This window comes from Globicephala melas, chromosome 1 (genome assembly GCF_963455315.2).
Source record: "Globicephala melas chromosome 1, mGloMel1.2, whole genome shotgun sequence".
NCBI lineage: Eukaryota > Metazoa > Chordata > Mammalia > Artiodactyla > Delphinidae > Globicephala > Globicephala melas.
In genome coordinates this window covers 31,084,290-31,110,324 of record NC_083314.1, presented here as the reverse complement: position 1 = coordinate 31,110,324, position 26,035 = coordinate 31,084,290, and positions in this window count along the sequence as shown.

Below are 26,035 nucleotides of genomic sequence, written 5' to 3'. Positions count from 1 at the left end.
CCTGTGCAGCGAGGTGTACTCCGCGGACGCGTGCCACACACACTTCAAGTGGGAGGGCGGCCTGAGTGGCAAGGCGAGAGGCCGGCCTGCCGCGCAGACCAAGAAGGCGCTCTTCGGCCTGGGCCTAGGTGATTGCGCCGCCCCCCTGGGCCTACCGGGCTCTGAGGGCCCTGCCCTGGACCCCCTGCCCGCCTGCCCTTGGTTCAGTCACAGCAGAGGTGGCCACACCCACACCCTCTGTGACCTCGGCGTTCCACCCTCCTGCAGCCCCGCCCGCCCCCCTCCGCCGGTTGCCCTGGGCTACGGAAGCTGCATCCTGGGGCCAGGGGGTTCCCAGGAGGCCAAGGGAAGACACGATGGCCTTCAATGTGTCGCAGAGGCCTTACGTGGCCTTGTGTGGTTGGGCTCACCTCTTACCTTTCAGTGAACTCTGCGAGAAGACGGGGACCTGCAGCCTCACAGTTGGGCTCCACGGTAAGGTGTGCGGGACAGACCTCAAACTGACCCACGGCATGGAGCAACACCCGCCATCGACAGGTCTACAAGAGAGCCGCTGCAGCTAGCCCACAGGTCCGAGAAAACTAGATTCTTCTTTACGTAAGTGAGTTTTGGGGAGATTTGTTGCAAAGCATTATCACAGCAAGAGCCGACTAATACAACATTCTCCAAATCACTGCCATGTCCACGGCTGCCACCGAGCCTACGTGTAAGGCAACTGTGTCCTCGAACTTTGAGAACTCCTGAATTCTCGGTGCCTCTCCAACACAATGTACGTGGCTAAGGTGTCCCCAGATAACTTCACTAACGTACCACCGAGACCGCCCTAAGCTTTTATTAAACGCAAAGCAACGCTCTTTCTATTCGTTTTCTGTTTCTACGTAGGTAAAATGCTTTCCGACAATCTAAAAGGATGGAAAATTGGCACAAAACACTCTGTGGATAGTTGTTTTTCACAAAGGAAAATCACAAACGAAACAGGCATTTCACCGGGTGTAGAGCACTAACGCCCCCTAGTGCCTCTAAATGCCAAGTGGACAGAGGCACTTAATTAAATATCGAATCCCAGCTCTCTCCGCTTGAGAGGGAGAGCAAGCCATTCTCAAGTGGAGGAGGGATGTTTTCAGCAGCTATCTGCAACATTCTGTGGACCTGGCCACTGTGTAGCTACAAAGAAACCTTTTGTCTGAGGAAACTAACTAAAGAAACTTGAAAGTGGAAAAAGCGAGAAAGAATGAGACAATACCCTTATCTTGGTGACTCATTCACTTATTCGTCCACTTACCAAAGCAAATATCCACTACGTGTAGAGAGTACCGTGCTGAAAACCGCACAGAACACGGAGACGTACCCCCATTCGCAGGGAGGTTAAATACCAGAGAGGGAGACAAGATGTAGATTACCTTACGGCAGTTCCGCACATGTCTTGTTAAACTGTTTACAGCTTCAGGGGAGAGAAGGGATCCACAAATCGCTTGGATTCTCAGTGAAGTCTTCGCAGAGAAGGAGGCGCAAAATAGGTGGACTGGAAGAAACAAAAAAATTAACCTCGTGGGTAGATATGAAACGGAGCAGAGGTGCACAGATATTTAGACCCCGTTCTTCCTTGAAACGTCTAGAAAGTGAAACTGAAGCCAAATTACGGAGGGCCTTGAGTGTCAGTCTTAGGAGCTTGGCCGTATGGGGATGACAGCGGGTGCCACGGACGGCTCGGAAGAGGGCAAGGGCATAACCCAAGAGCCCTGGGAGGTGTGGGAGAGGTCGCAGCGAGGGAGGTAGAAAGGCATGCGATTCTCCGAAGCAGTCACCGTAACCCAGGTGTAAACTCATAAACGGTAGACGCGGAGTAAGGGCGACACAGATGGCAGGGAGGAGTACGAGGGACACTAGAAAGGAAAACGGTCAGGGCTTCACCAGGGATTGGGTGCATTCCTTTCTCTCCTCTAACAGAGGTTATCAGTAACCGGGCTAGTCGCTTGGAATCAAGAGTAAGCAAAACAGGCGTGATCTCTTCTTCCTCACGGACCACGGGGTAAACTTACCTACTTGAAACTGGATGTGAAAGGCGACGACGGCCATAAGCGAGAGGTGCGTGGTGTCACGTGAGCTACGGTGATGAGTTGAGTAGGTAAGGGGACGCTTTCTTGACCAAGTGACACCTGAGAAGAGATGAGAAGGGTGAGGCGGCATCAGTCAGCTGCAAACTAAACAGAGGGACACTTCCTGCAGAGGGGCAGCACGGGCAATGCGCCGTTGTAAGTATGCAGGCCTGAGAGGAGGCCACCGTGGGCAGGATGATTGAGAATGAAAGGAAGGAGCTGCAGGACGAGGCCGCAGAGATCACGCTCCACCCTGCCCAGGGGATGCCCTGCCCTGCGGACTAGCACACCCAGAGAGAGCGTACCAGTGCACAGCCAGATGAGAAGCCTGCTCGAGAATGCAAGCCAACGCTGCTTCTTTCACCAAGAAAGTCTTGCCTGGTAAACTAAACAGCGTATCCATAGAGCGGACACGTGATTTACATTCTGAAGCAGGCGCCCCGCCTTACGGAACGGCGACGGTTCTCAGGGGGGCCGGGCGGGAGCTGCTCCCCGCGTCTGTGCCAGGGACCCACCCGCCTGCGGGACCTCCGGCCGCCCCGCAGGAAGCTACGACGCCCAGTCCCACGGCTACCTGTGCAGCGAGGTGTACTCCGCGGACGCGTGCCACACACACTTCAAGTGGGAGGGCGGCCTGAGTGGCAAGGCGAGAGGCCGGCCTGCCGCGCAGACCAAGAAGGCGCTCTTCGGCCTGGGCCTAGGTGCTTGCGCCGCCCCCCTGGGCCTACCGGGCTCTGAGGGCCCTGCCCTGGACCCCCTGCCCGCCTGCCCTTGGTTCAGTCAAAGCAGAGGTGGCCACACCCACACCCTCTGTGACCTCGGCGTTCCACCCTCCTGCAGCCCCGCCCGCCCCCCTCCGCCGGTTGCCCTGGGCTACGGAAGCTGCATCCTGGGGCCAGGGGGTTCCCAGGAGGCCAAGGGAAGACACGATGGCCTTCAATGTGTCGCAGAGGCCTTACGTGGCCTTGTGTGGTTGGGCTCACCTCTTCCCTTTCAGTGAACTCTGCGAGAAGACGGGGACCTGCAGCCTCACAGTTGGGCTCCACGGTAAGGTGTGCGGGACAGACCTCAAACTGACCCACGGCATGGAGCAACACCCGCCATCGACAGGTCTACAAGAGAGCCGCTGCAGCTAGCCCACAGGTCCGAGAAAACTAGATTCTTCTTTACGTAAGTGAGTTTTGGGGAGATTTGTTGCAAAGCATTATCACAGCAAGAGCCGACTAATACAACATTCTCCAAATCACTGCCATGTCCACGGCTGCCACCGAGCCTACGTGTAAGGCAACTGTGTCCTCGAACTTTGAGAACTCCTGAATTCTCGGTGCCTCTCCAACACAATGTACGTGGCTAAGGTGTCCCCAGATAACTTCACTAACGTACCACCGAGACCGCCCTAAGCTTTTATTAAACGCAAAGCAACGCTCTTTCTATTCGTTTTCTGTTTCTACGTAGGTAAAATGCTTTCCGACAATCTAAAAGGATGGAAAATTGGCACAAAACACTCTGTGGATAGTTGTTTTTCACAAAGGAAAATCACAAACGAAACAGGCATTTCACCGGGTGTAGAGCACTAACGCCCCCTAGTGCCTCTAAATGCCAAGTGGACAGAGGCACTTAATTAAATATCGAATCCCAGCTCTCTCCGCTTGAGAGGGAGAGCAAGCCATTCTCAAGTGGAGGAGGGATGTTTTCAGCAGCTATCTGCAACATTCTGTGGACCTGGCCACTGTGTAGCTACAAAGAAACCTTTTGTCTGAGGAAACTAACTAAAGAAACTTGAAAGTGGAAAAAGCGAGAAAGAATGAGACAATACCCTTATCTTGGTGACTCATTCACTTATTCGTCCACTTACCAAAGCAAATATCCACTACGTGTAGAGAGTACCGTGCTGAAAACCGCACAGAACACGGAGACGTACCCCCATTCGCAGGGAGGTTAAATACCAGAGAGGGAGACAAGATGTAGATTACCTTACGGCAGTTCCGCACATGTCTTGTTAAACTGTTTACAGCTTCAGGGGAGAGAAGGGATCCACAAATCGCTTGGATTCTCAGTGAAGTCTTCGCAGAGAAGGAGGCGCAAAATAGGTGGACTGGAAGAAACAAAAAAATTAACCTCGTGGGTAGATATGAAACGGAGCAGAGGTGCACAGATATTTAGACCCCGTTCTTCCTTGAAACGTCTAGAAAGTGAAACTGAAGCCAAATTACGGAGGGCCTTGAGTGTCAGTCTTAGGAGCTTGGCCGTATGGGGATGACAGCGGGTGCCACGGACGGCTCGGAAGAGGGCAAGGGCATAACCCAAGAGCCCTGGGAGGTGTGGGAGAGGTCGCAGCGAGGGAGGTAGAAAGGCATGCGATTCTCCGAAGCAGTCACCGTAACCCAGGTGTAAACTCATAAACGGTAGACGCGGAGTAAGGGCGACACAGATGGCAGGGAGGAGTACGAGGGACACTAGAAAGGAAAACGGTCAGGGCTTCACCAGGGATTGGGTGCATTCCTTTCTCTCCTCTAACAGAGGTTATCAGTAACCGGGCTAGTCGCTTGGAATCAAGAGTAAGCAAAACAGGCGTGATCTCTTCTTCCTCACGGACCACGGGGTAAACTTACCTACTTGAAACTGGATGTGAAAGGCGACGACGGCCATAAGCGAGAGGTGCGTGGTGTCACGTGAGCTACGGTGATGAGTTGAGTAGGTAAGGGGACGCTTTCTTGACCAAGTGACACCTGAGAAGAGATGAGAAGGGTGAGGCGGCATCAGTCAGCTGCAAACTAAACAGAGGGACACTTCCTGCAGAGGGGCAGCACGGGCAATGCGCCGTTGTAAGTATGCAGGCCTGAGAGGAGGCCACCGTGGGCAGGATGATTGAGAATGAAAGGAAGGAGCTGCAGGACGAGGCCGCAGAGATCACGCTCCACCCTGCCCAGGGGATGCCCTGCCCTGCGGACTAGCACACCCAGAGAGAGCGTACCAGTGCACAGCCAGATGAGAAGCCTGCTCGAGAATGCAAGCCAACGCTGCTTCTTTCACCAAGAAAGTCTTGCCTGGTAAACTAAACAGCGTATCCATAGAGCGGACACGTGATTTACATTCTGAAGCAGGCGCCCCGCCTTACGGAACGGCGACGGTTCTCAGGGGGGCCGGGCGGGAGCTGCTCCCCGCGTCTGTGCCAGGGACCCACCCGCCTGCGGGACCTCCGGCCGCCCCGCAGGAAGCTACGACGCCCAGTCCCACGGCTACCTGTGCAGCGAGGTGTACTCCGCGGACGCGTGCCACACACACTTCAAGTGGGAGGGCGGCCTGAGTGGCAAGGCGAGAGGCCGGCCTGCCGCGCAGACCAAGAAGGCGCTCTTCGGCCTGGGCCTAGGTGATTGCGCCGCCCCCCTGGGCCTACCGGGCTCTGAGGGCCCTGCCCTGGACCCCCTGCCCGCCTGCCCTTGGTTCAGTCACAGCAGAGGTGGCCACACCCACACCCTCTGTGACCTCGGCGTTCCACCCTCCTGCAGCCCCGCCCGCCCCCCTCCGCCGGTTGCCCTGGGCTACGGAAGCTGCATCCTGGGGCCAGGGGGTTCCCAGGAGGCCAAGGGAAGACACGATGGCCTTCAATGTGTCGCAGAGGCCTTACGTGGCCTTGTGTGGTTGGGCTCACCTCTTACCTTTCAGTGAACTCTGCGAGAAGACGGGGACCTGCAGCCTCACAGTTGGGCTCCACGGTAAGGTGTGCGGGACAGACCTCAAACTGACCCACGGCATGGAGCAACACCCGCCATCGACAGGTCTACAAGAGAGCCGCTGCAGCTAGCCCACAGGTCCGAGAAAACTAGATTCTTCTTTACGTAAGTGAGTTTTGGGGAGATTTGTTGCAAAGCATTATCACAGCAAGAGCCGACTAATACAACATTCTCCAAATCACTGCCATGTCCACGGCTGCCACCGAGCCTACGTGTAAGGCAACTGTGTCCTCGAACTTTGAGAACTCCTGAATTCTCGGTGCCTCTCCAACACAATGTACGTGGCTAAGGTGTCCCCAGATAACTTCACTAACGTACCACCGAGACCGCCCTAAGCTTTTATTAAACGCAAAGCAACGCTCTTTCTATTCGTTTTCTGTTTCTACGTAGGTAAAATGCTTTCCGACAATCTAAAAGGATGGAAAATTGGCACAAAACACTCTGTGGATAGTTGTTTTTCACAAAGGAAAATCACAAACGAAACAGGCATTTCACCGGGTGTAGAGCACTAACGCCCCCTAGTGCCTCTAAATGCCAAGTGGACAGAGGCACTTAATTAAATATCGAATCCCAGCTCTCTCCGCTTGAGAGGGAGAGCAAGCCATTCTCAAGTGGAGGAGGGATGTTTTCAGCAGCTATCTGCAACATTCTGTGGACCTGGCCACTGTGTAGCTACAAAGAAACCTTTTGTCTGAGGAAACTAACTAAAGAAACTTGAAAGTGGAAAAAGCGAGAAAGAATGAGACAATACCCTTATCTTGGTGACTCATTCACTTATTCGTCCACTTACCAAAGCAAATATCCACTACGTGTAGAGAGTACCGTGCTGAAAACCGCACAGAACACGGAGACGTACCCCCATTCGCAGGGAGGTTAAATACCAGAGAGGGAGACAAGATGTAGATTACCTTACGGCAGTTCCGCACATGTCTTGTTAAACTGTTTACAGCTTCAGGGGAGAGAAGGGATCCACAAATCGCTTGGATTCTCAGTGAAGTCTTCGCAGAGAAGGAGGCGCAAAATAGGTGGACTGGAAGAAACAAAAAAATTAACCTCGTGGGTAGATATGAAACGGAGCAGAGGTGCACAGATATTTAGACCCCGTTCTTCCTTGAAACGTCTAGAAAGTGAAACTGAAGCCAAATTACGGAGGGCCTTGAGTGTCAGTCTTAGGAGCTTGGCCGTATGGGGATGACAGCGGGTGCCACGGACGGCTCGGAAGAGGGCAAGGGCATAACCCAAGAGCCCTGGGAGGTGTGGGAGAGGTCGCAGCGAGGGAGGTAGAAAGGCATGCGATTCTCCGAAGCAGTCACCGTAACCCAGGTGTAAACTCATAAACGGTAGACGCGGAGTAAGGGCGACACAGATGGCAGGGAGGAGTACGAGGGACACTAGAAAGGAAAACGGTCAGGGCTTCACCAGGGATTGGGTGCATTCCTTTCTCTCCTCTAACAGAGGTTATCAGTAACCGGGCTAGTCGCTTGGAATCAAGAGTAAGCAAAACAGGCGTGATCTCTTCTTCCTCACGGACCACGGGGTAAACTTACCTACTTGAAACTGGATGTGAAAGGCGACGACGGCCATAAGCGAGAGGTGCGTGGTGTCACGTGAGCTACGGTGATGAGTTGAGTAGGTAAGGGGACGCTTTCTTGACCAAGTGACACCTGAGAAGAGATGAGAAGGGTGAGGCGGCATCAGTCAGCTGCAAACTAAACAGAGGGACACTTCCTGCAGAGGGGCAGCACGGGCAATGCGCCGTTGTAAGTATGCAGGCCTGAGAGGAGGCCACCGTGGGCAGGATGATTGAGAATGAAAGGAAGGAGCTGCAGGACGAGGCCGCAGAGATCACGCTCCACCCTGCCCAGGGGATGCCCTGCCCTGCGGACTAGCACACCCAGAGAGAGCGTACCAGTGCACAGCCAGATGAGAAGCCTGCTCGAGAATGCAAGCCAACGCTGCTTCTTTCACCAAGAAAGTCTTGCCTGGTAAACTAAACAGCGTATCCATAGAGCGGACACGTGATTTACATTCTGAAGCAGGCGCCCCGCCTTACGGAACGGCGACGGTTCTCAGGGGGGCCGGGCGGGAGCTGCTCCCCGCGTCTGTGCCAGGGACCCACCCGCCTGCGGGACCTCCGGCCGCCCCGCAGGAAGCTACGACGCCCAGTCCCACGGCTACCTGTGCAGCGAGGTGTACTCCGCGGACGCGTGCCACACACACTTCAAGTGGGAGGGCGGCCTGAGTGGCAAGGCGAGAGGCCGGCCTGCCGCGCAGACCAAGAAGGCGCTCTTCGGCCTGGGCCTAGGTGCTTGCGCCGCCCCCCTGGGCCTACCGGGCTCTGAGGGCCCTGCCCTGGACCCCCTGCCCGCCTGCCCTTGGTTCAGTCAAAGCAGAGGTGGCCACACCCACACCCTCTGTGACCTCGGCGTTCCACCCTCCTGCAGCCCCGCCCGCCCCCCTCCGCCGGTTGCCCTGGGCTACGGAAGCTGCATCCTGGGGCCAGGGGGTTCCCAGGAGGCCAAGGGAAGACACGATGGCCTTCAATGTGTCGCAGAGGCCTTACGTGGCCTTGTGTGGTTGGGCTCACCTCTTCCCTTTCAGTGAACTCTGCGAGAAGACGGGGACCTGCAGCCTCACAGTTGGGCTCCACGGTAAGGTGTGCGGGACAGACCTCAAACTGACCCACGGCATGGAGCAACACCCGCCATCGACAGGTCTACAAGAGAGCCGCTGCAGCTAGCCCACAGGTCCGAGAAAACTAGATTCTTCTTTACGTAAGTGAGTTTTGGGGAGATTTGTTGCAAAGCATTATCACAGCAAGAGCCGACTAATACAACATTCTCCAAATCACTGCCATGTCCACGGCTGCCACCGAGCCTACGTGTAAGGCAACTGTGTCCTCGAACTTTGAGAACTCCTGAATTCTCGGTGCCTCTCCAACACAATGTACGTGGCTAAGGTGTCCCCAGATAACTTCACTAACGTACCACCGAGACCGCCCTAAGCTTTTATTAAACGCAAAGCAACGCTCTTTCTATTCGTTTTCTGTTTCTACGTAGGTAAAATGCTTTCCGACAATCTAAAAGGATGGAAAATTGGCACAAAACACTCTGTGGATAGTTGTTTTTCACAAAGGAAAATCACAAACGAAACAGGCATTTCACCGGGTGTAGAGCACTAACGCCCCCTAGTGCCTCTAAATGCCAAGTGGACAGAGGCACTTAATTAAATATCGAATCCCAGCTCTCTCCGCTTGAGAGGGAGAGCAAGCCATTCTCAAGTGGAGGAGGGATGTTTTCAGCAGCTATCTGCAACATTCTGTGGACCTGGCCACTGTGTAGCTACAAAGAAACCTTTTGTCTGAGGAAACTAACTAAAGAAACTTGAAAGTGGAAAAAGCGAGAAAGAATGAGACAATACCCTTATCTTGGTGACTCATTCACTTATTCGTCCACTTACCAAAGCAAATATCCACTACGTGTAGAGAGTACCGTGCTGAAAACCGCACAGAACACGGAGACGTACCCCCATTCGCAGGGAGGTTAAATACCAGAGAGGGAGACAAGATGTAGATTACCTTACGGCAGTTCCGCACATGTCTTGTTAAACTGTTTACAGCTTCAGGGGAGAGAAGGGATCCACAAATCGCTTGGATTCTCAGTGAAGTCTTCGCAGAGAAGGAGGCGCAAAATAGGTGGACTGGAAGAAACAAAAAAATTAACCTCGTGGGTAGATATGAAACGGAGCAGAGGTGCACAGATATTTAGACCCCGTTCTTCCTTGAAACGTCTAGAAAGTGAAACTGAAGCCAAATTACGGAGGGCCTTGAGTGTCAGTCTTAGGAGCTTGGCCGTATGGGGATGACAGCGGGTGCCACGGACGGCTCGGAAGAGGGCAAGGGCATAACCCAAGAGCCCTGGGAGGTGTGGGAGAGGTCGCAGCGAGGGAGGTAGAAAGGCATGCGATTCTCCGAAGCAGTCACCGTAACCCAGGTGTAAACTCATAAACGGTAGACGCGGAGTAAGGGCGACACAGATGGCAGGGAGGAGTACGAGGGACACTAGAAAGGAAAACGGTCAGGGCTTCACCAGGGATTGGGTGCATTCCTTTCTCTCCTCTAACAGAGGTTATCAGTAACCGGGCTAGTCGCTTGGAATCAAGAGTAAGCAAAACAGGCGTGATCTCTTCTTCCTCACGGACCACGGGGTAAACTTACCTACTTGAAACTGGATGTGAAAGGCGACGACGGCCATAAGCGAGAGGTGCGTGGTGTCACGTGAGCTACGGTGATGAGTTGAGTAGGTAAGGGGACGCTTTCTTGACCAAGTGACACCTGAGAAGAGATGAGAAGGGTGAGGCGGCATCAGTCAGCTGCAAACTAAACAGAGGGACACTTCCTGCAGAGGGGCAGCACGGGCAATGCGCCGTTGTAAGTATGCAGGCCTGAGAGGAGGCCACCGTGGGCAGGATGATTGAGAATGAAAGGAAGGAGCTGCAGGACGAGGCCGCAGAGATCACGCTCCACCCTGCCCAGGGGATGCCCTGCCCTGCGGACTAGCACACCCAGAGAGAGCGTACCAGTGCACAGCCAGATGAGAAGCCTGCTCGAGAATGCAAGCCAACGCTGCTTCTTTCACCAAGAAAGTCTTGCCTGGTAAACTAAACAGCGTATCCATAGAGCGGACACGTGATTTACATTCTGAAGCAGGCGCCCCGCCTTACGGAACGGCGACGGTTCTCAGGGGGGCCGGGCGGGAGCTGCTCCCCGCGTCTGTGCCAGGGACCCACCCGCCTGCGGGACCTCCGGCCGCCCCGCAGGAAGCTACGACGCCCAGTCCCACGGCTACCTGTGCAGCGAGGTGTACTCCGCGGACGCGTGCCACACACACTTCAAGTGGGAGGGCGGCCTGAGTGGCAAGGCGAGAGGCCGGCCTGCCGCGCAGACCAAGAAGGCGCTCTTCGGCCTGGGCCTAGGTGCTTGCGCCGCCCCCCTGGGCCTACCGGGCTCTGAGGGCCCTGCCCTGGACCCCCTGCCCGCCTGCCCTTGGTTCAGTCAAAGCAGAGGTGGCCACACCCACACCCTCTGTGACCTCGGCGTTCCACCCTCCTGCAGCCCCGCCCGCCCCCCTCCGCCGGTTGCCCTGGGCTACGGAAGCTGCATCCTGGGGCCAGGGGGTTCCCAGGAGGCCAAGGGAAGACACGATGGCCTTCAATGTGTCGCAGAGGCCTTACGTGGCCTTGTGTGGTTGGGCTCACCTCTTACCTTTCAGTGAACTCTGCGAGAAGACGGGGACCTGCAGCCTCACAGTTGGGCTCCACGGTAAGGTGTGCGGGACAGACCTCAAACTGACCCACGGCATGGAGCAACACCCGCCATCGACAGGTCTACAAGAGAGCCGCTGCAGCTAGCCCACAGGTCCGAGAAAACTAGATTCTTCTTTACGTAAGTGAGTTTTGGGGAGATTTGTTGCAAAGCATTATCACAGCAAGAGCCGACTAATACAACATTCTCCAAATCACTGCCATGTCCACGGCTGCCACCGAGCCTACGTGTAAGGCAACTGTGTCCTCGAACTTTGAGAACTCCTGAATTCTCGGTGCCTCTCCAACACAATGTACGTGGCTAAGGTGTCCCCAGATAACTTCACTAACGTACCACCGAGACCGCCCTAAGCTTTTATTAAACGCAAAGCAACGCTCTTTCTATTCGTTTTCTGTTTCTACGTAGGTAAAATGCTTTCCGACAATCTAAAAGGATGGAAAATTGGCACAAAACACTCTGTGGATAGTTGTTTTTCACAAAGGAAAATCACAAACGAAACAGGCATTTCACCGGGTGTAGAGCACTAACGCCCCTAGTGCCTCTAAATGCCAAGTGGACAGAGGCACTTAATTAAATATCGAATCCCAGCTCTCTCCGCTTGAGAGGGAGAGCAAGCCATTCTCAAGTGGAGGAGGGATGTTTTCAGCAGCTATCTGCAACATTCTGTGGACCTGGCCACTGTGTAGCTACAAAGAAACCTTTTGTCTGAGGAAACTAACTAAAGAAACTTGAAAGTGGAAAAAGCGAGAAAGAATGAGACAATACCCTTATCTTGGTGACTCATTCACTTATTCGTCCACTTACCAAAGCAAATATCCACTACGTGTAGAGAGTACCGTGCTGAAAACCGCACAGAACACGGAGACGTACCCCCATTCGCAGGGAGGTTAAATACCAGAGAGGGAGACAAGATGTAGATTACCTTACGGCAGTTCCGCACATGTCTTGTTAAACTGTTTACAGCTTCAGGGGAGAGAAGGGATCCACAAATCGCTTGGATTCTCAGTGAAGTCTTCGCAGAGAAGGAGGCGCAAAATAGGTGGACTGGAAGAAACAAAAAAATTAACCTCGTGGGTAGATATGAAACGGAGCAGAGGTGCACAGATATTTAGACCCCGTTCTTCCTTGAAACGTCTAGAAAGTGAAACTGAAGCCAAATTACGGAGGGCCTTGAGTGTCAGTCTTAGGAGCTTGGCCGTATGGGGATGACAGCGGGTGCCACGGACGGCTCGGAAGAGGGCAAGGGCATAACCCAAGAGCCCTGGGAGGTGTGGGAGAGGTTGCAGCGAGGGAGGTAGAAAGGCATGCGATTCTCCGAAGCAGTCACCGTAACCCAGGTGTAAACTCATAAACGGTAGACGCGGAGTAAGGGCGACACAGATGGCAGGGAGGAGTACGAGGGACACTAGAAAGGAAAACGGTCAGGGCTTCACCAGGGATTGGGTGCATTCCTTTCTCTCCTCTAACAGAGGTTATCAGTAACCGGGCTAGTCGCTGGGAATCAAGAGTAAGCAAAACAGGCGTGATCTCTTCTTCCTCACGGACCACGGGGTAAACTTACCTACTTGAAACTGGATGTGAAAGGCGACGACGGCCATAAGCGAGAGGTGCGTGGTGTCACGTGAGCTACGGTGATGAGTTGAGTAGGTAAGGGGACGCTTTCTTGACCAAGTGACACCTGAGAAGAGATGAGAAGGGTGAGGCGGCATCAGTCAGCTGCAAACTAAACAGAGGGACACTTCCTGCAGAGGGGCAGCACGGGCAATGCGCCGTTGTAAGTATGCAGGCCTGAGAGGAGGCCACCGTGGGCAGGATGATTGAGAATGAAAGGAAGGAGCTGCAGGACGAGGCCGCAGAGATCACGCTCCACCCTGCCCAGGGGATGCCCCGCCCTGCTGACTAGCACACCCAGAGAGAGCGTACCAGTGCACAGCCAGATGAGAAGCCTGCTCGAGAATGCAAGCCAACGCTGCTTCTTTCACCAAGAAAGTCTTGCCTGGTAAACTAAACAGCGTATCCATAGAGCGGACACGTGATTTACATTCTGAAGCAGGCGCCCCGCCTTACGGAACGGCGACGGTTCTCAGGGGGGCCGGGCGGGAGACGCTCCGCGCATCTGTGCCAGGGACCCACCCGCCTGTGGGACCTCCGGCCGCCCCGCAGGAAGCTACGACGCCCAGTCCCACGGCTACCTGTGCAGCAAGGTGTACTCCGCGGACGCGTGCCACACACACTTCAAGTGGGAGGACGGCCTGAGTGGCAAGGCGAGAGGCCGGCCTGCCGCGCAGACCAAGAAGGCGCTCTTCGGCCTGGGCCTAGGTGCTTGCGCCGCCCCCCTGGGCCTACCGGGCTCTGAGGGCCCTGCCCTGGACCCCCTGCCCGCCTGCCCTTGGTTCAGTCAAAGCAGAGGTGGCCACACCCACACCCTCTGTGACCTCGGCGTTCCACCCTCCTGCAGCCCCGCCCGCCCCCCTCCGCCGGTTGCCCTGGGCTACGGAAGCTGCATCCTGGGGCCAGGGGGTTCCCAGGAGGCCAAGGGAAGACACGATGGCCTTCAATGTGTCGCAGAGGCCTTACGTGGCCTTGTGTGGTTGGGCTCACCTCTTACCTTTCAGTGAACTCTGCGAGAAGACGGGGACCTGCAGCCTCACAGTTGGGCTCCACGGTAAGGTGTGCGGGACAGACCTCAAACTGACCCACGGCATGGAGCAACACCCGCCATCGACAGGTCTACAAGAGAGCCGCTGCAGCTAGCCCACAGGTCCGAGAAAACTAGATTCTTCTTTACGTAAGTGAGTTTTGGGGAGATTTGTTGAAAAGCATTATCACAGCAAGAGCCGACTAATACAACATTCTCCAAATCACTGCCATGTCCACGGCTGCCACCGAGCCTACGTGTAAGGCAACTGTGTCCTCGAACTTTGAGAACTCCTGAATTCTCGGTGCCTCTCCAACACAATGTACGTGGCTAAGGTGTCCCCAGATAACTTCACTAACGTACCACCGAGACCGCCCTAAGCTTTTATTAAACGCAAAGCAACGCTCTTTCTATTCGTTTTCTGTTTCTACGTAGGTAAAATGCTTTCCGACAATCTAAAAGGATGGAAAATTGGCACAAAACACTCTGTGGATAGTTGTTTTCCACAAAGGAAAATCACAAACGAAACAGGCATTTCACCGGGTGTAGAGCACTAACGCCCCCTAGTGCCTCTAAATGCCAAGTGAACAGAGGCACTTAATTAAATATCGAATCCCAGCTCTCTCCGCTTGAGAGGGAGAGCAAGCCATTCTCAAGTGGAGGAGGGATGTTTTCAGCAGCTGTCTGCAACATTCTGTGGACCTGGCCACTGTGTAGCTACAAAGAAACCTTTTGTCTGAGGAAACTAACTAAAGAAACTTGAAAGTGGAAAAAGCGAGAAAGAATGAGACAATACCCTTATCTTGGTGACTCATTCACTTATTCGTTCACTTACTAAAGCAAACATCCACTACGTGTAGAGAGTACTGTGCTGAAAACCGCACAGAACACGGAGACGTACCCCCCCTCGCAGGGAGGTTAGATACCAGAGAGGGAGACAAGATGTAGATTACCTTACGGCAGTTCCGCACATGTCTTGTTAAACTGTTTACAGCTTCAGGGGAGAGAAGGGATCCACAAATCGCTTGGATTCTCAGTGAAGTCTTCGCAGAGAAGGAGGCGCAAAATAGGTGGACTGGAAGAAACAAAAAAATTAACCTCGTGGGTAGATATGAAACGGAGCAGAGGTGCACAGATATTTAGACCCCGCTCTTCCTTGAAACGTCTAGAAAGTGAAACTGAAGCCAAATTACGGAGGGCCTTGAGTGTCAGTCTTAGGAGCTTGGCCGTATGGGGATGACAGCGGGTGCCACGGACGGCTCGGAAGGGGGCAAGGGCATAACCCAAGAGCCCTGGGAGGCGTAGGAGAGGTCGCAGCGAGGCAGGTAGAAAGGCATGCGATTCTCCGAAGCAGTCACCGTAACCCAGGTGTAAACTCATAAACGGTAGACGTGGAGCAAGGGCGACACAGATGGCAGGGAGGAGTACGAGGGACACTAGAAAGGAAAACGGTCAGGGCTTCACCAGGGATTGGGTGCATTCCTTTCTCTCCTCTAACAGAGGTTATCAGTAACCGGGCTAGTCGCTGGGAATCAAGAGTAAGCAAAACAGGCGTGATCTCTTCTTCCTCACGGACCACGGGGTAAACTTACCTACCTGAAACTGGATGTGAAAGGCGACGACGGCCATAAGCGAGAGGTGCGTGGTGTCACGTGAGCTACGGTAGGGGGACGTGATGAGTTGAGTAGGTAAGGGGACGCTTTCTTGACCAAGTGACACCTGAGAAGAGATGAGAAGGGTGAGGCGGCATCAGTCAGCTGCAAACTAAACAGAGGGACACTTCCTGCAGAGGGGCAGCACGGGCAATGCGCCGTTGTAAGTATGCAGGCCTGAGAGGAGGCCACCGTGGGCAGGATGATTGAGAATGAAAGGAAGGAGCTGCAGGACGAGGCCGCAGAGATCACGCTCCACCCTGCCCAGGGCATGCCCTGCCCTGCGGACTAGCACACCCAGAGAGAGCGTACCAGTGCACAGCCAGATGAGAAGCCTGCTCGAGAATGCAAGCCAACGCTGCTTCTTTCACCAAGAAAGTCTTGCCTGGTAAACTAAACAGCGTATCCATAGAGCGGACACGTGATTTACATTCTGAAGCAGGCGCCCCGCCTTACGGAACGGCGACGGTTCTCAGGGGGGCCGGGCGGGAGCTGCTCCCCGCGTCTGTGCCAGGGACCCACCCGCCTGCGGGACCTCCGGCCGCCCCGCAGGAAGCTACGACGCCCAGTCCCACGGCTACCTGTGCAGCGAGGTGTACTCCGCGGACGCGTGCCACACACACTTCAAGTGGGAGGGCGGCCTGAGTGGCAAGGCGAGAGGCCGGCCTGCCGCGCAGACCAAGAAGGCGCTCTTCGGCCTGGGCCTAGGTGCTTGCGCCGCCCCCCTGGGCCTACCGGGCTCTGAGGGCCCTGCCCTGGACCCCCTGCCCGCCTGCCCTTGGTTCAGTCAAAGCAGAGGTGGCCACACCCACACCCTCTGTGACCTCGGCGTTCCACCCTCCTGCAGCCCCGCCCGCCCCCCTCCGCCGGTTGCCCTGAGCTACGGAAGCTGCATCCTGGGGCCAGGGGGTTCCCAGGAGGCCAAGGGAAGACACGATGGCCTTCAATGTGTCGCAGAGGCCTTACGTGGCCTTGTGTGGTTGGGCTCACCTCTTACCTTTCAGTGAACTCTGCGAGAAGACGGGGACCTGCAGCCTCACAGTTGGGCTCCACGGTAAGGTGTGCGGGACAGACCTCAAACTGACCCACGGCATGGAGCAACACCCGCCATCGACAGGTCTACAAGAGAGCCGCTGCAGCTAGCCCACAGGTCCGAGAAAACTAGATTCTTCTTTACGTAAGTGAGTTTTGGGGAGATTTGTTGAAAAGCATTATCACAGCAAGAGCCGACTAATACAACATTCTCCAAATCACTGCCATGTCCACGGCTGCCACCGAGCCTACGTGTAAGGCAACTGTGTCCTCGAACTTTGAGAACTCCTGAATTCTCGGTGCCTCTCCAACACAATGTACGTGGCTAAGGTATCCCCAGATAACTTCACTAACGTACCACCGAGACCGCCCTAAGCTTTTATTAAACGCAAAGCAACGCTCTTTCTATTCGTTTTCTGTTTCTACGTAGGTAAAATGCTTTCCGACAATCTAAAAGGATGGAAAATTGGCACAAAACACTCTGTGGATAGTTGTTTTCCACAAAGGAAAATCACAAACGAAACAGGCATTTCACCGGGTGTAGAGCACTAACGCCCCCTAGTGCCTCTAAATGCCAAGTGGACAGAGGCACTTAATTAAATATCGAATCCCAGCTCTCTCCGCTTGAGAGGGAGAGCAAGCCATTCTCAAGTGGAGGAGGGATGTTTTCAGCAGCTATCTGCAACATTCTGTGGACCTGGCCACTGTGTAGCTACAAAGAAACCTTTTGTCTGAGGAAACTAACTAAAGAAACTTGAAAGTGGAAAAAGCGAGAAAGAATGAGACAATACCCTTATCTTGGTGACTCATTCACTTATTCGTCCACTTACCAAAGCAAATATCCACTACGTGTAGAGAGTACCGTGCTGAAAACCGCACAGAACACGGAGACGTACCCCCATTCGCAGGGAGGTTAAATACCAGAGAGGGAGACAAGATGTAGATTACCTTACGGCAGTTCCGCACATGTCTTGTTAAACTGTTTACAGCTTCAGGGGAGAGAAGGGATCCACAAATCGCTTGGATTCTCAGTGAAGTCTTCGCAGAGAAGGAGGCGCAAAATAGGTGGACTGGAAGAAACAAAAAAATTAACCTCGTGGGTAGATATGAAACGGAGCAGAGGTGCACAGATATTTAGACCCCGTTCTTCCTTGAAACGTCTAGAAAGTGAAACTGAAGCCAAATTACGGAGGGCCTTGAGTGTCAGTCTTAGGAGCTTGGCCGTATGGGGATGACAGCGGGTGCCACGGACGGCTCGGAAGAGGGCAAGGGCATAACCCAAGAGCCCTGGGAGGTGTGGGAGAGGTCGCAGCGAGGGAGGTAGAAAGGCATGCGATTCTCCGAAACAGTCACCGTAACCCAGGTGTAAACTCATAAACGGTAGACGCGGAGTAAGGGCGACACAGATGGCAGGGAGGAGTACGAGGGACACTAGAAAGGAAAACGGTCAGGGCTTCACCAGGGATTGGGTGCATTCCTTTCTCTCCTCTAACAGAGGTTATCAGTAACCGGGCTAGTCGCTGGGAATCAAGAGTAAGCAAAACAGGCGTGATCTCTTCTTCCTCACGGACCACGGGGTAAACTTACCTACTTGAAACTGGATGTGAAAGGCGACGACGGCCATAAGCGAGAGGTGCGTGGTGTCACGTGAGCTACGGTGATGAGTTGAGTAGGTAAGGGGACGCTTTCTTGACCAAGTGACACCTGAGAAGAGATGAGAAGGGTGAGGCGGCATCAGTCAGCTGCAAACTAAACAGAGGGACACTTCCTGCAGAGGGGCAGCACGGGCAATGCGCCGTTGTAAGTATGCAGGCCTGAGAGGAGGCCACCGTGGGCAGGATGATTGAGAATGAAAGGAAGGAGCTGCAGGACGAGGCCGCAGAGATCACGCTCCACCCTGCCCAGGGGATGCCCTGCCCTGCGGACTAGCACACCCAGAGAGAGCGTACCAGTGCACAGCCAGATGAGAAGCCTGCTCGAGAATGCAAGCCAACGCTGCTTCTTTCACCAAGAAAGTCTTGCCTGGTAAACTAAACAGCGTATCCATAGAGCGGACACGTGATTTACATTCTGAAGCAGGCGCCCCGCCTTACGGAACGGCGACGGTTCTCAGGGGGGCCGGGCGGGAGCTGCTCCCCGCGTCTGTGCCAGGGACCCACCCGCCTGCGGGACCTCCGGCCGCCCCGCAGGAAGCTACGACGCCCAGTCCCACGGCTACCTGTGCAGCGAGGTGTACTCCGCGGACGCGTGCCACACACACTTCAAGTGGGAGGGCGGCCTGAGTGGCAAGGCGAGAGGCCGGCCTGCCGCGCAGACCAAGAAGGCGCTCTTCGGCCTGGGCCTAGGTGATTGCGCCGCCCCCCTGGGCCTACCGGGCTCTGAGGGCCCTGCCCTGGACCCCCTGCCACCCTGCCCTTGGTTCAGTCACAGCAGAGGTGGCCACACCCACACCCTCTGTGACCTCGGCGTTCCACCCTCCTGCAGCCCCGCCCGCCCCCCTCCGCCGGTTGCCCTGGGCTACGGAAGCTGCATCCTGGGGCCAGGGGGTTCCCAGGAGGCCAAGGGAAGACACGATGGCCTTCAATGTGTCGCAGAGGCCTTACGTGGCCTTGTGTGGTTGGGCTCACCTCTTACCTTTCAGTGAACTCTGCGAGAAGACGGGGACCTGCAGCCTCACAGTTGGGCTCCACGGTAAGGTGTGCGGGACAGACCTCAAACTGACCCACGGCATGGAGCAACACCCGCCATCGACAGGTCTACAAGAGAGCCGCTGCAGCTAGCCCACAGGTCCGAGAAAACTAGATTCTTCTTTACGTAAGTGAGTTTTGGGGAGATTTGTTGCAAAGCATTATCACAGCAAGAGCCGACTAATACAACATTCTCCAAATCACTGCCATGTCCACGGCTGCCACCGAGCCTACGTGTAAGGCAACTGTGTCCTCGAACTTTGAGAACTCCTGAATTCTCGGTGCCTCTCCAACACAATGTACGTGGCTAAGGTGTCCCCAGATAACTTCACTAACGTACCACCGAGACCGCCCTAAGCTTTTATTAAACGCAAAGCAACGCTCTTTCTATTCGTTTTCTGTTTCTACGTAGGTAAAATGCTTTCCGACAATCTAAAAGGATGGAAAATTGGCACAAAACACTCTGTGGATAGTTGTTTTTCACAAAGGAAAATCACAAACGAAACAGGCATTTCACCGGGTGTAGAGCACTAACGCCCCCTAGTGCCTCTAAATGCCAAGTGGACAGAGGCACTTAATTAAATATCGAATCCCAGCTCTCTCCGCTTGAGAGGGAGAGCAAGCCATTCTCAAGTGGAGGAGGGATGTTTTCAGCAGCTATCTGCAACATTCTGTGGACCTGGCCACTGTGTAGCTACAAAGAAACCTTTTGTCTGAGGAAACTAACTAAAGAAACTTGAAAGTGGAAAAAGCGAGAAAGAATGAGACAATACCCTTATCTTGGTGACTCATTCACTTATTCGTCCACTTACCAAAGCAAATATCCACTACGTGTAGAGAGTACCGTGCTGAAAACCGCACAGAACACGGAGACGTACCCCCATTCGCAGGGAGGTTAGATACCAGAGAGGGAGACAAGATGTAGATTACCTTACGGCAGTTCCGCACATGTCTTGTTAAACTGTTTACAGCTTCAGGGGAGAGAAGGGATCCACAAATCGCTTGGATTCTCAGTGAAGGCTTCGCAGAGAAGGAGGCGCAAAATAGGTGGACTGGAAGAAACAAAAAAATTAACCTCGTGGGTAGATATGAAACGGAGCAGAGGTGCACAGATATTTAGACCCCGTTCTTCCTTGAAACGTCTAGAAAGTGAAACTGAAGCCAAATTACGGAGGGCCTTGAGTGTCAGTCTTAGGAGCTTGGCCGTATGGGGATGACAGCGGGTGCCACGGACGGCTCGGAAGAGGGCAAGGGCATAACCCAAGAGCCCTGGGAGGTGTGGGAGAGGTCGCAGCGAGGGAGGTAGAAAGGCATGCGATTCTCCGAAGCAGTCACCGTAACCCAGGTGTAAACTCATAAACGGTAGACGCGGAGTAAGGGCGACACAGATGGCAGGGAGGAGTACGAGGGACACTAGAAAGGAAAACGGTCAGGGCTTCACCAGGGATTGGGTGCATTCCTTTCTCTCCTCTAACAGAGGTTATCAGTAACCGGGCTAGTCGCTGGGAATCAAGAGTAAGCAAAACAGGCGTGATCTCTTCTTCCTCACGGACCACGGGGTAAACTTACCTACTTGAAACTGGATGTGAAAGGCGACGACGGCCATAAGCGAGAGGTGCGTGGTGTCACGTGAGCTACGGTGATGAGTTGAGTAGGTAAGGGGACGCTTTCTTGACCAAGTGACACCTGAGAAGAGATGAGAAGGGTGAGGCGGCATCAGTCAGCTGCAAACTAAACAGAGGGACACTTCCTGCAGAGGGGCAGCACGGGCAATGCGCCGTTGTAAGTATGCAGGCCTGAGAGGAGGCCACCGTGGGCAGGATGATTGAGAATGAAAGGAAGGAGCTGCAGGACGAGGCCGCAGAGATCACGCTCCACCCTGCCCAGGGGATGCCCCGCCCTGCTGACTAGCACACCCAGAGAGAGCGTACCAGTGCACAGCCAGATGAGAAGCCTGCTCGAGAATGCAAGCCAACGCTGCTTCTTTCACCAAGAAAGTCTTGCCTGGTAAACTAAACAGCGTATCCATAGAGCGGACACGTGATTTACATTCTGAAGCAGGCGCCCCGCCTTACGGAACGGCGACGGTTCTCAGGGGGGCCGGGCGGGAGACGCTCCGCGCATCTGTGCCAGGGACCCACCCGCCTGTGGGACCTCCGGCCGCCCCGCAGGAAGCTACGACGCCCAGTCCCACGGCTACCTGTGCAGCAAGGTGTACTCCGCGGACGCGTGCCACACACACTTCAAGTGGGAGGACGGCCTGAGTGGCAAGGCGAGAGGCCGGCCTGCCGCGCAGACCAAGAAGGCGCTCTTCGGCCTGGGCCTAGGTGCTTGCGCCGCCCCCCTGGGCCTACCGGGCTCTGAGGGCCCTGCCCTGGACCCCCTGCCCGCCTGCCCTTGGTTCAGTCAAAGCAGAGGTGGCCACACCCACACCCTCTGTGACCTCGGCGTTCCACCCTCCTGCAGCCCCGCCCGCCCCCCTCCTCCGGTTGCCCTGGGCTACGGAAGCTGCATCCTGGGGCCAGGGTGTTCCCAGGAGGCCAAGGGAAGACACGATGGCCTTCAATGTGTCGCAGAGGCCTTACGTGGCCTTGTGTGGTTGGGCTCACCTCTTACCTTTCAGTGAACTCTGCGAGAAGACGGGGACCTGCAGCCTCACAGTTGGGCTCCACGGTAAGGTGTGCGGGACAGACCTCAAACTGACCCACGGCATGGAGCAACACCCGCCATCGACAGGTCTACAAGAGAGCCGCTGCAGCTAGCCCACAGGTCCGAGAAAACTAGATTCTTCTTTACGTAAGTGAGTTTTGGGGAGATTTGTTGAAAAGCGTTATCACAGCAAGAGCCGACTAATACAACATTCTCCAAATCACTGCCATGTCCACGGCTGCCACCGAGCCTACGTGTAAGGCAACTGTGTCCTCGAACTTTGAGAACTCCTGAATTCTCGGTGCCTCTCCAACACAATGTACGTGGCTAAGGTGTCCCCAGATAACTTCACTAACGTACCACCGAGACCGCCCTAAGCTTTTATTAAACGCAAAGCAACGCTCTTTCTATTCGTTTTCTGTTTCTACGTAGGTAAAATGCTTTCCGACAATCTAAAAGGATGGAAAATTGGCACAAAACACTCTGTGGATAGTTGTTTTCCACAAAGGAAAATCACAAACGAAACAGGCATTTCACCGGGTGTAGAGCACTAACGCCCCCTAGTGCCTCTAAATGCCAAGTGAACAGAGGCACTTAATTAAATATCGAATCCCAGCTCTCTCCGCTTGAGAGGGAGAGCAAGCCATTCTCAAGTGGAGGAGGGATGTTTTCAGCAGCTGTCTGCAACATTCTGTGGACCTGGCCACTGTGTAGCTACAAAGAAACCTTTTGTCTGAGGAAACTAACTAAAGAAACTTGAAAGTGGAAAAAGCGAGAAAGAATGAGACAATACCCTTATCTTGGTGACTCATTCACTTATTCGTTCACTTACTAAAGCAAACATCCACTACGTGTAGAGAGTACTGTGCTGAAAACCGCACAGAACACGGAGACGTACCCCCCCTCGCAGGGAGGTTAGATACCAGAGAGGGAGACAAGATGTAGATTACCTTACGGCAGTTCCGCACATGTCTTGTTAAACTGTTTACAGCTTCAGGGGAGAGAAGGGATCCACAAATCGCTTGGATTCTCAGTGAAGTCTTCGCAGAGAAGGAGGCGCAAAATAGGTGGACTGGAAGAAACAAAAAAATTAACCTCGTGGGTAGATATGAAACGGAGCAGAGGTGCACAGATATTTAGACCCCGCTCTTCCTTGAAACGTCTAGAAAGTGAAACTGAAGCCAAATTACGGAGGGCCTTGAGTGTCAGTCTTAGGAGCTTGGCCGTATGGGGATGACAGCGGGTGCCACGGACGGCTCGGAAGGGGGCAAGGGCATAACCCAAGAGCCCTGGGAGGCGTAGGAGAGGTCGCAGCGAGGCAGGTAGAAAGGCATGCGATTCTCCGAAGCAGTCACCGTAACCCAGGTGTAAACTCATAAACGGTAGACGTGGAGCAAGGGCGACACAGATGGCAGGGAGGAGTACGAGGGACACTAGAAAGGAAAACGGTCAGGGCTTCACCAGGGATTGGGTGCATTCCTTTCTCTCCTCTAACAGAGGTTATCAGTAACCGGGCTAGTCGCTGGGAATCAAGAGTAAGCAAAACAGGCGTGATCTCTTCTTCCTCACGGACCACGGGGTAAACTTACCTACCTGAAACTGGATGTGAAAGGCGACGACGGCCATAAGCGAGAGGTGCGTGGTGTCACGTGAGCTACGGTAGGGGGACGTGATGAGTTGAGTAGGTAAGGGGACGCTTTCTTGACCAAGTGACACCTGAGAAGAGATGAGAAGGGTGAGGCGGCATCAGTCAGCTGCAAACTAAACAGAGGGACACTTCCTGCAGAGGGGCAGCACGGGCAATGCGCCGTTGTAAGTATGCAGGCCTGAGAGGAGGCCACCGTGGGCAGGATGATTGAGAATGAAAGGAAGGAGCTGCAGGACGAGGCCGCAGAGATCACGCTCCACCCTGCCCAGGGGATGCCCTGCCCTGCGGACTAGCACACCCAGAGAGAGCGTACCAGTGCACAGCCAGATGAGAAGCCTGCTCGAGAATGCAAGCCAACGCTGCTTCTTTCACCAAGAAAGTCTTGCCTGGTAAACTAAACAGCGTATCCATAGAGCGGACACGTGATTTACATTCTGAAGCAGGCGCCCCGCCTTACGGAACGGCGACGGTTCTCAGGGGGGCCGGGCGGGAGCTGCTCCCCGCGTCTGTGCCAGGGACCCACCCGCCTGCGGGACCTCCGGCCGCCCCGCAGGAAGCTACGACGCCCAGTCCCACGGCTACCTGTGCAGCGAGGTGTACTCCGTGGACGCGTGCCACACACACTTCAAGTGGGAGGGCGGCCTGAGTGGCAAGGCGAGAGGCCGGCCTGCCGCGCAGACCAAGAAGGCGCTCTTCGGCCTGGGCCTAGGTGCTTGCGCCGCCCCCCTGGGCCTACCGGGCTCTGAGGGCCCTGCCCTGGACCCCCTGCCCGCCTGCCCTTGGTTCAGTCAAAGCAGAGGTGGCCACACCCACACCCTCTGTGACCTCGGCGTTCCACCCTCCTGCAGCCCCGCCCGCCCCCCTCCGCCGGTTGCCCTGAGCTACGGAAGCTGCATCCTGGGGCCAGGGGGTTCCCAGGAGGCCAAGGGAAGACACGATGGCCTTCAATGTGTCGCAGAGGCCTTACGTGGCCTTGTGTGGTTGGGCTCACCTCTTACCTTTCAGTGAACTCTGCGAGAAGACGGGGACCTGCAGCCTCACAGTTGGGCTCCACGGTAAGGTGTGCGGGACAGACCTCAAACTGACCCACGGCATGGAGCAACACCCGCCATCGACAGGTCTACAAGAGAGCCGCTGCAGCTAGCCCACAGGTCCGAGAAAACTAGATTCTTCTTTACGTAAGTGAGTTTTGGGGAGATTTGTTGAAAAGCATTATCACAGCAAGAGCCGACTAATACAACATTCTCCAAATCACTGCCATGTCCACGGCTGCCACCGAGCCTACGTGTAAGGCAACTGTGTCCTCGAACTTTGAGAACTCCTGAATTCTCGGTGCCTCTCCAACACAATGTACGTGGCTAAGGTATCCCCAGATAACTTCACTAACGTACCACCGAGACCGCCCTAAGCTTTTATTAAACGCAAAGCAACGCTCTTTCTATTCGTTTTCTGTTTCTACGTAGGTAAAATGCTTTCCGACAATCTAAAAGGATGGAAAATTGGCACAAAACACTCTGTGGATAGTTGTTTTCCACAAAGGAAAATCACAAACGAAACAGGCATTTCACCGGGTGTAGAGCACTAACGCCCCCTAGTGCCTCTAAATGCCAAGTGGACAGAGGCACTTAATTAAATATCGAATCCCAGCTCTCTCCGCTTGAGAGGGAGAGCAAGCCATTCTCAAGTGGAGGAGGGATGTTTTCAGCAGCTATCTGCAACATTCTGTGGACCTGGCCACTGTGTAGCTACAAAGAAACCTTTTGTCTGAGGAAACTAACTAAAGAAACTTGAAAGTGGAAAAAGCGAGAAAGAATGAGACAATACCCTTATCTTGGTGACTCATTCACTTATTCGTCCACTTACCAAAGCAAATATCCACTACGTGTAGAGAGTACCGTGCTGAAAACCGCACAGAACACGGAGACGTACCCCCATTCGCAGGGAGGTTAAATACCAGAGAGGGAGACAAGATGTAGATTACCTTACGGCAGTTCCGCACATGTCTTGTTAAACTGTTTACAGCTTCAGGGGAGAGAAGGGATCCACAAATCGCTTGGATTCTCAGTGAAGTCTTCGCAGAGAAGGAGGCGCAAAATAGGTGGACTGGAAGAAACAAAAAAATTAACCTCGTGGGTAGATATGAAACGGAGCAGAGGTGCACAGATATTTAGACCCCGTTCTTCCTTGAAACGTCTAGAAAGTGAAACTGAAGCCAAATTACGGAGGGCCTTGAGTGTCAGTCTTAGGAGCTTGGCCGTATGGGGATGACAGCGGGTGCCACGGACGGCTCGGAAGAGGGCAAGGGCATAACCCAAGAGCCCTGGGAGGTGTGGGAGAGGTCGCAGCGAGGGAGGTAGAAAGGCATGCGATTCTCCGAAACAGTCACCGTAACCCAGGTGTAAACTCATAAACGGTAGACGCGGAGTAAGGGCGACACAGATGGCAGGGAGGAGTACGAGGGACACTAGAAAGGAAAACGGTCAGGGCTTCACCAGGGATTGGGTGCATTCCTTTCTCTCCTCTAACAGAGGTTATCAGTAACCGGGCTAGTCGCTGGGAATCAAGAGTAAGCAAAA